This window comes from Trichechus manatus, unplaced genomic scaffold (assembly GCF_000243295.1).
Source record: "Trichechus manatus latirostris isolate Lorelei unplaced genomic scaffold, TriManLat1.0 scaffold00065, whole genome shotgun sequence".
Lineage (NCBI taxonomy): Eukaryota > Metazoa > Chordata > Mammalia > Sirenia > Trichechidae > Trichechus > Trichechus manatus.
The window spans coordinates 8,400,090-8,412,706 of record NW_004444001.1 but is presented as its reverse complement, the minus strand read 5'-3'; positions in this window follow the sequence as shown (position 1 = coordinate 8,412,706).

Sequence of the window (12,617 nt, the reverse complement as noted above, 5' to 3'; positions counted from 1 at the left end):
CGCCGGCCACACGCGCTCCGCTCTCTCTCTCGCTCACCCCCGCGCCGGGCGGCGGGCACTCGCTCCCCGCGCCCGCCCGGCCTTCATGCTCTGCGCCCGGGCAAACTGCTCGCCTGCTCCTCTACCTCCAAACTTCGGTTCTCGCCTAGCAAAAATGTGGAGATTAGGATTTTTTTAATTTAAAAAAAATTTTTTTTTAAATCTAGCTCCAAAGCTGTTAATTCCTGTTTCTTTTGGGATTTTTTTTGAACTTCAGAAATGCATTGGTTTATTCAAGAAACAGGTTTACTTCGCTCTTTTTTCCCCCTTATTAAGATCTACAAGACGTGTGCTAGTTTTCCGCAGACGCCCTGCGCGCACACACACACACACACACACACACACCACACACACACACACACACACACACACACACACACCCTCCAGTTTTAGCGAGACACGGGGGGAGGCGGGAGGGGGTTAAAGACAGAAACACAATATTTGTTTAGATCTCTAATTAGAGCACCCAAAATAAACACTTTTTTGCATATTCATTTTTAAGACTAAAATATCACTTTCAACTTGCTATTTCAACTCAAATCTACTAAGCTTTCCTTTGCAACATCCTCTTTTTCTATTCCAAAATGCTGTGAAACCTGTATGTCAACATTAAAAAGAAAAAAAAAAAAAACTTTAGTGACCACGATAAAGGTGAAGATCTAACTCACTCTCAAAACATTCAATTTGTACTGTCTTCTCTTTATGTAGGTATCTTTTACCACCACATTTGTGGGATTTTCATTACATAATCCTCATTTTTAAAGGGAGCTACCTAACCTTTTAACACTCTTTGGCCCAAGTATAATTACTACTCATCTTTAATCTCAAATTGCTGAGGCTTTTCCATAAACTACCTAGCACCCAGAGCATTTAAATAAATGTTAATCACGTTAGCACAGAGTGGGAGTGGGTGCCTACATTTATTTTTCCTGTAAATGCCCATGAAAATACAGTGGGAGTTTTGCTGTTGTCTTTTATTTTAAATAAACATCAAGGATAGGTAAAAAGATCACTGTACAAGGGCGTGATTCAGATTTTTAAAAAACACATAGCTAAGCTCCAGAAATGCTCTAAAATTATTTTAAATTAGTTTGTATTGCATACAGCAATGGGTTCCTACTGAAAAACAGAATGCTCAAACCCGTGTCCTCCAGATACTTGGTGAATTCTAAATAAAATTATCCCTAAATTTTCATTTTTAAGTGAAATTATTGTTTAGTTTCTATATTTCCTTAGCATTAAAAAACTTAACAGTGAGCATTGTTTGCTCACATAAGGATACTGTAATTATACTTCACCCAACAATAGGCAAGTAAAAAATAAGTATGTCAAGGTTGGCATACAATGTTGTCATATTCAAGATAGAAGATCTCTTTTAAAAAGAAACCATAGTAACTGCCACTCTGTCATTCATAATGTATGCCTTGCATTTAAAATGTGCCTTAAAAGACATTCAGTGATTTAGTATCACATAGTATCATCAAGGTGTTTTCTCAGGAGACAGACTTCAAATTTAGCCAAGGCCTTCCTGGAACAACAGTCTTTGCGTAAATTAGCATATTTCTCTAAATGTGACAGTTGGAGCAACCACTTTTCTAATCGGCTTGGGAAAATTTTAACCATGAAGTGCCATTGGATTGGCTGGAATTTAATTATAATACCCATTTCGAAGAATTACATTTCAAGAGACCATGGATTATTCATTGCAATTAGGGCCCACCAAGCAAGTTTTACAGCTGTTGCTCCACAGCTCCTATGAAATATTAATGGATTTCAGAAAGATATCCTCCCAAGTCAGCCAAAATCCCAAAGAAGCATGAAATCTGACTTTAAAAAATGACCTGACAAAATTAAATTTATATGTTCATAAAGAGTATAGGGCATTGCAGGTTTTTAAAATAATGCCCAAATACAAGGGCACTGAAACTTATTGAGGGCCTGCTAAGTGCCTCCAGGCATTGTGCTAGATATTTACATACAGTATCACATAAACCTTCACTCAAACCTGTAGAATAATGTTCAGTTATCCTGATTTTTCAGATGAGGCTCCCAATAGATCCACTGATTTACTTGGTCTCATCAGTCTAATAAGGGCTGGTGGGGAAACCCAGGTCTGGCTAACTCCAAAACTCACCTCTGTCAGGCCTAAAAAGAGTTTTAGGAACAAGCAGTCCTTGCTGTTTCAATGTAAACATTAGAGTTTAGTGTATGACACAGGTAGAGAGGAAACCTTTGTTTAGTGAAAACCTACTTTAACAGTGCCAGTTGCCAAATGTAGTTTTAAATTTTGGAAGGGAGTTGCAAAATACTAGGACAGCAGTGGGGTCTGGCGGAAGCTCAGATTCACCAGACATCACCAAAATGAAAATCATTCAACGATACGGCAAAGTAAAAACAACTTCTTAATTTTCCCCCATGTGATTAAAAAACTTAACATTTTAAAATAAGGGATATGCCTTTGTACATAAAATTTAAAATCGTACAGGACTTTGGCATCTGAATATAAGATGTTAGGAAACTTAAGAGGAAAGCTCTTAGAATGGCTTTCCTAGATGCAAATAACTTTAATTGTATCACCTACAATTTACTTATCTGCAGTTAAAAGGTCACTCCTATGATTCCCATCAAGTGTACCGCTTACAAAGAAGAGCAACTGGGCACAGGAAAAAAAAAAGAGGATGTAATTAAAACCGAAATGTTCCAGCATGTGTTTGGACCTCTGCATAAATAGGTCCAATGTCCAAATAACAATTAAAAGTGAAAGTGTTAGTTGTTTCCTGTGTGCACATGCCGCCAAACGTTCCCCTTGGTTAGCTGGCCAGTCTCAGAAGGGGAGAATGCAAATGATGAAGACTAAGTGGTGATATGCATGACCAGATGTGTCCAGATCACCAAAATACACCAGATAAGTTAGTAAGAACTCTACATAATAGTTGTAAAATAAAATTTATTATAAATCCTCAATGTGCAAAAATTAGGTGTGTACTTTTATTTGTACCTCTAGCAATATTTATAGTCTTAGGGTTAAGTGCATTGGCTCTGTACCCAGACTGACTGGGTTCACATTCCATCTTTGTCATTCACTAGGTGTGTGGCTTTGGGTGAGTCACTTCACCCCTCAGAGCCTCAACTCCCTCCTCTATAAAACAGGGATAATTATAGTACCCACATCTGAGGGTTATTTAAGGATCCAGGAACTAGAACATGTAAAATGTTTAACATAGTGCCTAAAACATGAGGGTTCAACACATTTATCTAATATAATATTGCTTTATTTTAGTAATCTACGTATCAGGTTGAACCATGTAAAATTCTCCCATGTGAATTCCAGATAGCAGTCTCATAAGATTCGATTTAATATATCTCTCATGTTCCTTACTGGATAGGGAGCTCTTCAAAGACACCAAGTAATCTTCCCCATCTTTATATTCTCTAAGGGCCTAGCCAGAATCGACTGGCCGGCAATGGGAAGGGTCTAGCAGAGTACTTTGTAGTTAGCTCACAGTCAATACTTGGGAATAAAAGAAAAACAGCCCAGTCCACAAAACCGATAAAAATATAGAAGATACAAGTAAATTTCTATCTGGAGACCCATATAGATGGCAGGCAGTACAGCCTAGTGGTTTAGAGTTCTCTCTCTCTCTCTCTCTCTCTGTCCCTCTCTCTGGTCAGTTTAGATCTGAATCATTGCCACTTTTTAGCTATGTGATCTTGGCCTACTTTTTTCACTTCTTTAACCTCAGTTTTCTTATCTGTAAAATGGAGATAACAATACCCATATCTCAGAGGTTGGTGTGGGGGGGGGAGAATTAAATGAGATTAGATATATAAAGCCCCTGATTTAGTGTCTGGAATATAGTAAATATTCAATAATAGTTACCATTATTGTTGTGGTTTTTGTTATTATAATTGGAAGTAATGTGGAACCATTTTCAAAGCAACAGTAAACAAGCAATCTATTGGAATGATTTCAGATGTTTTCAATACCTTGCCTACATTATTATTATTTTATATAAATATAAACACTTTAAATTATCTTAGTAGAGACTAAGGCTATTCTAGTCATAACATATTTCAAGCTGGCTATTTTCCCTGACAGACTTTTAAAAAATTCTGAACTCATACAAGCTTCCAATACAAGGATAAGTAGTTAATATATGGCAGAGCTGTTTAAAAAAAAAAAAAAAAGGCATCCAGCACTCCTACTGGCCTTCTTGTCTTACATATCTAGCCTGTTTCCTCACAGAGTCTGTGAGGGGGAGGACAGCCATTAGGTTAGGAGGGCACCACACGCTGCTGGAAGGCACGGCTGGGATGTGCCACTCACTAGTTCCTTGGCCCCTCTGGTGTTCTGCCAGAACACCTAACCTCCCCTAAACAGCGTTTCTTCCACTCCACGATGCCCAGGAGGATGGTGGATTGTAGAGGAAATATAAGTAACACAGGCAGTTTGAACCCATCCAGCTGCTCTGCAGGAGAAAGACCTGGAGATCTGCTCCCATACAGATTACAGCCTAGAAAACCCTACGGGGCAGTTCTACTCTGTCACATGGGTTCACTATGAGTTGGAATCCACTAGATGGTACCTAACAACAAGCAAGCAGGGAAGAGTCCTGGCGGCGCAGTGGTTAAGCACTCAGCTGCTAACCAAGAGGTCGGCAATTCAAACCCACCAGCTGCTCCACAGGAGAAAGATGTGGCAGTCTGCTTCCACAAAGATTTACAGCCTTGGAAACCCTACTGGGCAGTTCTACTCTGTCCTTGCTATGAGTCTGAATCGACTCGACACAACAGAGTTCGGAGACCTGGGTTGGATGCCCGACTAATGCACCTCATGTGCAGCCACCACCCATCTGTCAGTGGAGGCTTGAATGTTGCTGTGATGCTGAACAGGTTTCAGTGGAGGTTTCAGACTAACACTGACTAGGAAGAAAGGCCTGGCAATCTATTTCTGAAAATCAGCCAATGAAAACCCTATGGATCACAATGGTCACATCCACAACTGATCATCCATGTTGCATGAGGTTGCCAACTTGATGTCAGCTAACAACAGGAAAAAGCAGGCACCAGATATAACCTCAGCACTAGAGAAAAAACTGAGGGAGAAGAGACAGTAGGTAACCTCCATGAGCATTTGGCCACATTCTTATTTGAGGGCAGGAAAGTTTATCAGGCATTTTTAGAGCCCAGATGGAACATCCCTCAGGCCATACAATTCTCTCTTTTCTAAATCTTCTAACTGCTAGTTCCATTTCCCAGGTACCCTGATACAATAAAGGTGACATGTACCCTGAGCAAAGGTACAAATACTCTCGTACCTGAAAAGGTTTATACGTCTCCCTCACCTCACTGTAAATCATACCAATCAACTAGCAGTCAAGTATATTTATCAGACCTTGTGAGTTAGGTTAACTTGAGTCAAGCCTAAGACAATCAGGAAGTTGTTAGCGTGTGGAGGTCAGAGCAACGTACGTGGATGATCTCGAGGGATGATTCACGAGAGGCATGGTGAAAACCTGATAAATTATTCCTACCGCTACCATGGGCATGCACCAAAACTCAAGTGCTTATCTTCCCTTCTGAATTTGCTCTTTCTCTCTAGTCTCTATCCCTGTTCAAAGCACCCGCTGTTCATCTAGTCCAACCCCCTGGACATTTTAGGATTGCTGTGATTCCTCTTGATTCAGTCTCATCTCCCTCAACCCATGGAACCCACTTGCAAAAATCTCTCTCCAATCCAGCTCATCTTCTCCGTGGCCACCCCCACCCAACTGCTTTCACCTAAATGTTGGTCCTCATCTCTTGCTAGGCCTCCCAGTTAGTTTTACTTCCATCCAATCAATCTACTATCTATAACCTGTTAACCTGTTGCCGTTGAGTCAATTCCAACTCATAGCGACCCTCTACTATTTATACTACTACCAAAATCACCTTCTTAAAACCCAGAGTTGGTTGTGTCATATCCTCTATCAGCACTTCACTCCCAAGGAAACCCAAATGCATAACCAAAGATTATGGGGGAGAATTGGGGTCCTGACATGTGTATTTTCAATTGGCTCATCAATTAGCTCCACCTGCCTCCCCAGGCTCATCTCTAGCTGCTCTTCACCCAGTACCCTACCACCAATCACAGAGAGTACTCTGCCCCTGAATGAACATGTCACCATGTCTGCACATCCTTTTCCCTCTGTCTGGAATGCCCTTCTTCTGCTGGGGAAATTCCACCATTCTCCAAAGTCCAACTTAAATGCCCCCTAGACTCGTGACTTTCAAACATCTCTGCCTGAGACTAAAATTCCCAGAAATACATTTTACATTGTGATGCAGTAGATAAGCAACGGAAATAAAGGTTTCAGAAAACAATATTTACACTCACTATGGAGGATGCAACTTGATATATTTCACTAATTTCTATGTCATTGAAAAAAAAATGCTGTTAGCCACCTTGTAAACGGATTTCATGATCCACTCATGGAGGAGATCCCCATTTGAAAAACACTAAAGTGAGTAAATGACTCCCTTCTCCACCCTCTCAAAGCACTTGATACATACCTCTATTATCCCATCTATCACATTCTATAATTACCTGCTTACAGTCTGTCTTTATCCCTACCCCACACACGTGCCTCCCCCAAATAGGCACACACCACAGCCAAGTCAGCAAATCATCACAGCTGTTGACAAATGCAGAAATGAGAATATTGGCAAAGGAATACTTTGCTTTTGCTTGTGTTTAATTTTTTTTTTTTCTTCTTTTCCTGGTCATGGTTCACAGCAGTCTATCAACGACTTTCAAGAGACTGAGCCTGGGGATCATATTAGCTTCAACCCACAAGTTAACAGCAGTTTTTAAAAACAGCCATCATATTTCAGTATAATTTAACCAAGGTGTAAATTCTTCTCCCCCCTCAAAAACAAAAACCACACGCAAAACCAACCAGAAAATATTTTGTTGGGTTGCTAGCTTGCCAAGATAGTGCAAATGTGGGCAAACAAATCTCTTAGATACTTAGAAGCAAATATTCAAAAACCTCAAAACCTTCCTTCCGTACCACTTCAGAAAGGACCGACTCCCCCATCCCCCGCAAGGCGGGTGCAAGATAGAGGCCTCTCTATCCTATCTGTGCTGCCTAAAACTTCAGTTCTCACTAGGCTGTCCCCCCATCAACACAAATGAGAAAGGTAGGAAAACCAAAAAGAAACCAGAGCCGCTATAATGAAGCCGGGTGATAAGTTCCGGTGGAAATTGTACCTGTGATGGATGCGAGGGCGCGAGCGCGGGCCCGCAGGGGGAGGGATCCTTTTCTGCAGCACGTGGCTCCATCGACAGGAAACCTGCCTGCAGCACCCCCCCAACTCTGCACACCGCTCATTTGCAGCGGCGTCGTTTGTGTGATGCTAATTTGCGCAAAGTCCCGGTAAACGCTCTTTGAGAGATTCAATGAAAATCTATTGCAGGCTCGGGGAAGTTGGCCCAGGGGCAGGGTGGGGGAGAGGAGGAGGAGGAGGGAGCAGGCACTCTCCAAGTGTCAGTGAAGTGGTCTGGGAGCGGGAGGAGGAAGCCTATAATTCTGGCCAAGGACGAGGGCAAGGGCTGCGCTCTTCACAGAGGAGACACTTTAAAGCTGGGTTTTAAAGGATGAGTAGGAGCCCTCGTGGCACAACGGTTAAGCGCTCTGGGCTGCTAACCTAAAGGCTGGAAGTTTGAATCCATCCAGCCGTTCTGCAGGAGAAAGACCTGGTGATCTGCTCCTGAAAAGATTACAGCCAAGAAAACCCTATGGGGCAGTTCTACTCTGTCATGTGGACTCACTATAAATCAAAATCAACTCTACGGCCCCTAACAAAGAGTTCCCCAAATAATGTGGGGAAAGAGGTGAGACAGCTCCAGGCATAGGAACCTAAGAAACTATATGAGGAGGAGTCTTTGAATAGAAATGAGGGAACTGTGCAGAGGTAGATGGGTGAATGGCTCTGTATACTACAGTGGGGAGTCTGCATGATCCTTTAGGCTGCTGCTTTCTACACTCCAGGTCACAATGCACTAGGTTGTGAAATTCAAGAGACTGTGGCCAACTTTTATAAAAAGTGAAATAGCCTAGGGAAAAAAAAAATCCAAATACATCGCAGGTAGTATGAGTATGAGCTCTTCTGTGAAATTTGTTTCAGTCAGACATGTCTATGTATGCGTGTACTGTGGTTTGTGATATAAAACATATTTCTTAAACTGTGGTACTAGTTGCCGTCATTCCAACTCATGGAGCCCCCATGTGTGTACAGACTAGAACTGCTCCATGGGGTTTTCAAGGTTGTGACCTTTAGGAAGCAGATCGCCAGGCCTTTCTTCTGAGGCACCTCTGGGTGGCCTGGAACCAAACTGTCAACTTTTCAGTTAGCAGCTGAGTGCGTTAACGCTGTGATGGTGATCCCCAAAATACTGCAATAGATAAATAAACTGCCTAGGCAAAGGGAACCCAACTGAGACCTTTAAATAAAAGAATGCTATGAACAGATCTAAATTTCATGAGGATAAATGTGGAGGCAGTGCAAGAGATGGGCAGACAGAGGTAAAGGCTCAGAGGACACGTGGTATTGTGTTTGTGTAAGGCTTTCCCAGACTGGACAGTAAGCTCCTTAAGGACAGAAACCCTGTCTTACGTAGCTTTCAGTTCCCGGCACCTGGTACCTGGTAGGCACTAAATGAAGGTGTGTTGGCAGGGTAAGGTAACTAGCCTTCAAGATGGCCCTTGGTGATCCCCACCTCCTGGTATTCTCACCCTGTGTAGTCCCCTCCCACAATGAACCAGGGTTGGTCTTGTGTGATCAACAGAATAGGGCAGAAGTGGGAGGTTAGGTTATAAAAGACTGCAGCTTCCATCCTGGGTGCTCTCTCTGAATCACTCACTCTGGGGAAGCCAGCTGCCATGTCTAGAGGACACACAGGTAGCCTTGGAGAGCCTCACCTGGCGATGAGGAACTGAGGCTTCCTGCCCACAACCAGGTCAGTGAGCTAGGAAGCCCATCATCCCCCAGCCCAGCCTTCGGATGGCTGCAGCCCTACAGTACAGCTTGATTACAACCTAGCGAGAGACCCTGAGGCAGAACCACCCAGCTAAGCTGTTCTTGGATTCCTGACCCGCAGAACTGTGACATAATAAGTGTTTGCTTTCTTAAACTGCTAAGTGTTGGGCTACTTTGTTACACAGCAGTGGAATCCCTGGATAGTGCAAATGTTAATTAACATGCTGCTAAACGAAAAGTTAGAGGTTCAGTCCGCCCAGAGGTGCCTGAGAAGAAAAGGCCTGGTGATCTACTGCCTAAAAATCAGCCATTGAAAACCCTATGGAGCATAGTTCTACTCTGACATACATGGGGTTGCCATGAGTTGGAAGAGACTTGACAGCTACTGGTTTGGTTATATAGCAATAGATAACTAATGCACTGAGTCATTCGTCTAGAAGAAGTGAACAATAATACCAGTCCACCAGAGTTATCCAGCATTTTGTTGTTTTTCAAAGAAGCTGCTTCATCTCCAGCCTGGCTAGATCAGGGAAGGCATCTGTCCCAAACCTAACCAATCAGATCCTCTGTTCTGGACATTAGTACCTGGGCCACAGAGGCTGGGCCAGCTGTGGGGAATAGACTGTAAAGTTGGAAAGACTCAGGGGTGGAGGCCACCATTTTGGAGCAGTTATAATGGGCCTATGCAAGTGAATGGGAACAGAAGAGCTAGTGTCCCGGGGACAAAAAGAAAGCAGATTATCATGGGCATGGAGGGAGGGGAAAAGACAGGAGAAAATGCCTGATGATATTCTAAGCCCCCTGACGCTGCTTTTCCAGCATTTGAGTTGAGAGAATCCCCTTCCTTATAACTGCCCCATTTTACCTGCTTGTCTTTGAAAAGGTAAGTTTCCAGAAAGAACCCAGAATAAGCTGGCCAGCTTCTCTCCAGCGCTGGCCAGGGGAGAAGCTCTTCCTGGTGTGGCAAGCCCAGCATCTCTCCAGAGGAGAAAAACAACTCAACAGAGACTGAGCTTTATTTTCACTGCTATAAATCTGCTGTTACCAAGTTGATTCTGACTCACAGCAACCCTATAGGACAGGGCAGAACTGCCCCATAGGGTTTCCAAGGCTGTAATCAATCATTAGGGAACTGCGCTATCAGGACTCATTACTGCTACGGATTGAGTGAAACCAATCCAACTCCTTTTGCCATGACTCCATTTTCACTGCGTAATCCTTTGATTATTAATGTATTTCAATTTTAAAAGTTGTATTCTGGCCAGGTAATCTAATCATTCCAGCAGCTGGGTGGGTTCACGCCCATTATCAATTCACAGATAGGCTTTCAAGTACGAATCATTCTTGAGTAACCTCCACCTCATTTCCACTGCCCTCGGTCAAACCCTGTCATTCATCCAATGAGCCATCTTGATAGGCTCTGACGGCACTACCCTTGCTCCAATGCATCCTCTTCACCTTCTTTGTCTAAAACATAAATCTGATGCCTCCTCCCTGCTCAGAACCCTCTAATGGGTCCCCATGCCTCCGCATGCCATCTAGGCTCCTGCTCATCTTCCACCACTCCACCTCCTGGCCACGTTCTCACTCTCCCCACATGGCATTACTCCAGTTTCCTCAAATCCAACCTCTACGTACCCAGCTCTGCTCCTGTTCCTCCCATTGCCTGGCACTTCTTTCCTCTGGGCACCTCCCCTGCCGCTCTCTTCTACCTCACTCCTCTCTTTGCCCTTCCTCCTCCCCCTTCTCTTTGTTTCTTAATAACTTATATTATTTTTTGTTATTGTTGTTGAGAATATACGTTTCTTAATAACTTATTTTTTGTTATTGTTGTTGAGAATATATACAGCAGAACATACACTTATTCAACAGCTTCTACATGTACAATTCAGTGCTACTGATTACATTATTCAAGTTGTGCAACCATTCTCACCCTCCTTTTCCTAATTGTTCCTGCTCCATTCACATAAACTCACTGCCCCCTAAGCTTCCTATCTAATCTTTCAAGTTGTTGTTGTCAATTTGATCCCATATAGATAGTTGTTAAAAGAGCACAAGCCCCAAGGCAGACATTCTTCACTAGTTAAGCTAAACCACTGTTTCGTTTAAAGACTTTGTACTTAGTGAAACTTCCTCCCTCCTTTATAACACACACCACAGTCAGCTTGACTTATATAATTAGTTTTCCAAAAGTCTATCCCGGGATCATGAGTCTTTCAAGGAGACAAGACGATGCTTTGCTCATTTTATATCTCCCCTCACCCCGGCTAACTATAGCATCTTGCATTACTATGTTAAGCCAACATTTATTGAGTCTTTACTGTATCAAGGTGCCCAGGTGTTGTTGGAGGTAGCAGGCACACACCGAATGGCCACTGAATTGACTATAGTCAGTTGGGGTAGCAAGGACAAGTTTTCCCTGGACATTCAGGTGAGATGCCCACCTAGATTCTGCTGTGCAGAGCTGAGAGGCCAGAGTTAGACTCTTGGTGGTGCTATCCATGCTGCTGCAATGAATGAATAAATCGTAGCCTGTTTTTTTTTTTTTTTAAATAAAAAATGAGGCACAATTTCTCATATCCTGAAAAACTACCATGCCTCTCTCCTTTTCCTCCCTTTCTCCCTCTGTCTACAGTTGCAATTATGACTCACGGGCACATTACAGAATTGTTAGGTTTAGGTCAGCAGATATTGAAAACGAGATGGGAGGGGAGGAATGAGTGACACCTTCCCCCCACAGTTATCCGGTTTATGTATTTGAGAAGAAGGCATATGGGTCAATCCACAATGAGCTTACTGTAGTTCTTTCTAAAGAGTCAGCATCTATGTGAGAAGACAGAAACAGAATCTGGTCCTGATTTGTCTACTGACAATCCCTATCCCTATCCCAATCCCCAACTTTCCCCCTCTCCCTCAGAGTTGTGGGAAGGACCCAGCTCTGGGCAAACCTGAGATGGACAACACAAAATTCTAGAGAGCGTAACCACTTAGATAATATGAGAGCACTTTACAAAGTCATTCCTAAAGCAAATGGTCAATGAATATTGGAATTAATAAGCAAAATGCAAACAAAACAACCACAACCCAAGATGTTTTCTCCTCTTTTTAAACAAACACAGAGATTTCTGTGCACTAAGTTTCTATTTTCCAGAGGCTATAAATCATAAAATCAATACTGCCTCAAATTAACGCTCACCTCACAGGTTCTAAAAAAGCATCCTAGTACATTGTATAGACCCCTGACAGCCTCTAGGGCTACCTACAGAGAGCTTCAGGAATCGCCAACTTGTATTAACAGGAATGGAGGCCCTGGATGGTAAAAAGGGTTAACTCACTTGGCTGCTAACAGAAAGCTTGGAAGTTCGAGTCCACCCAGAGGCACCTGGGAAGAAAGGCCTGGCAATCTACTGCCAAAAAATCAGCCATCGAAAACCCGATGGAAATCTAACCAGAGACGTAAAAGACCTATACAATGAAAACTACAAGACACTACTGCAAGAAACTGAAAGAGACCTGCATAAGTGGAAAAACATACCTTGCTCATGGATAGGAAGACT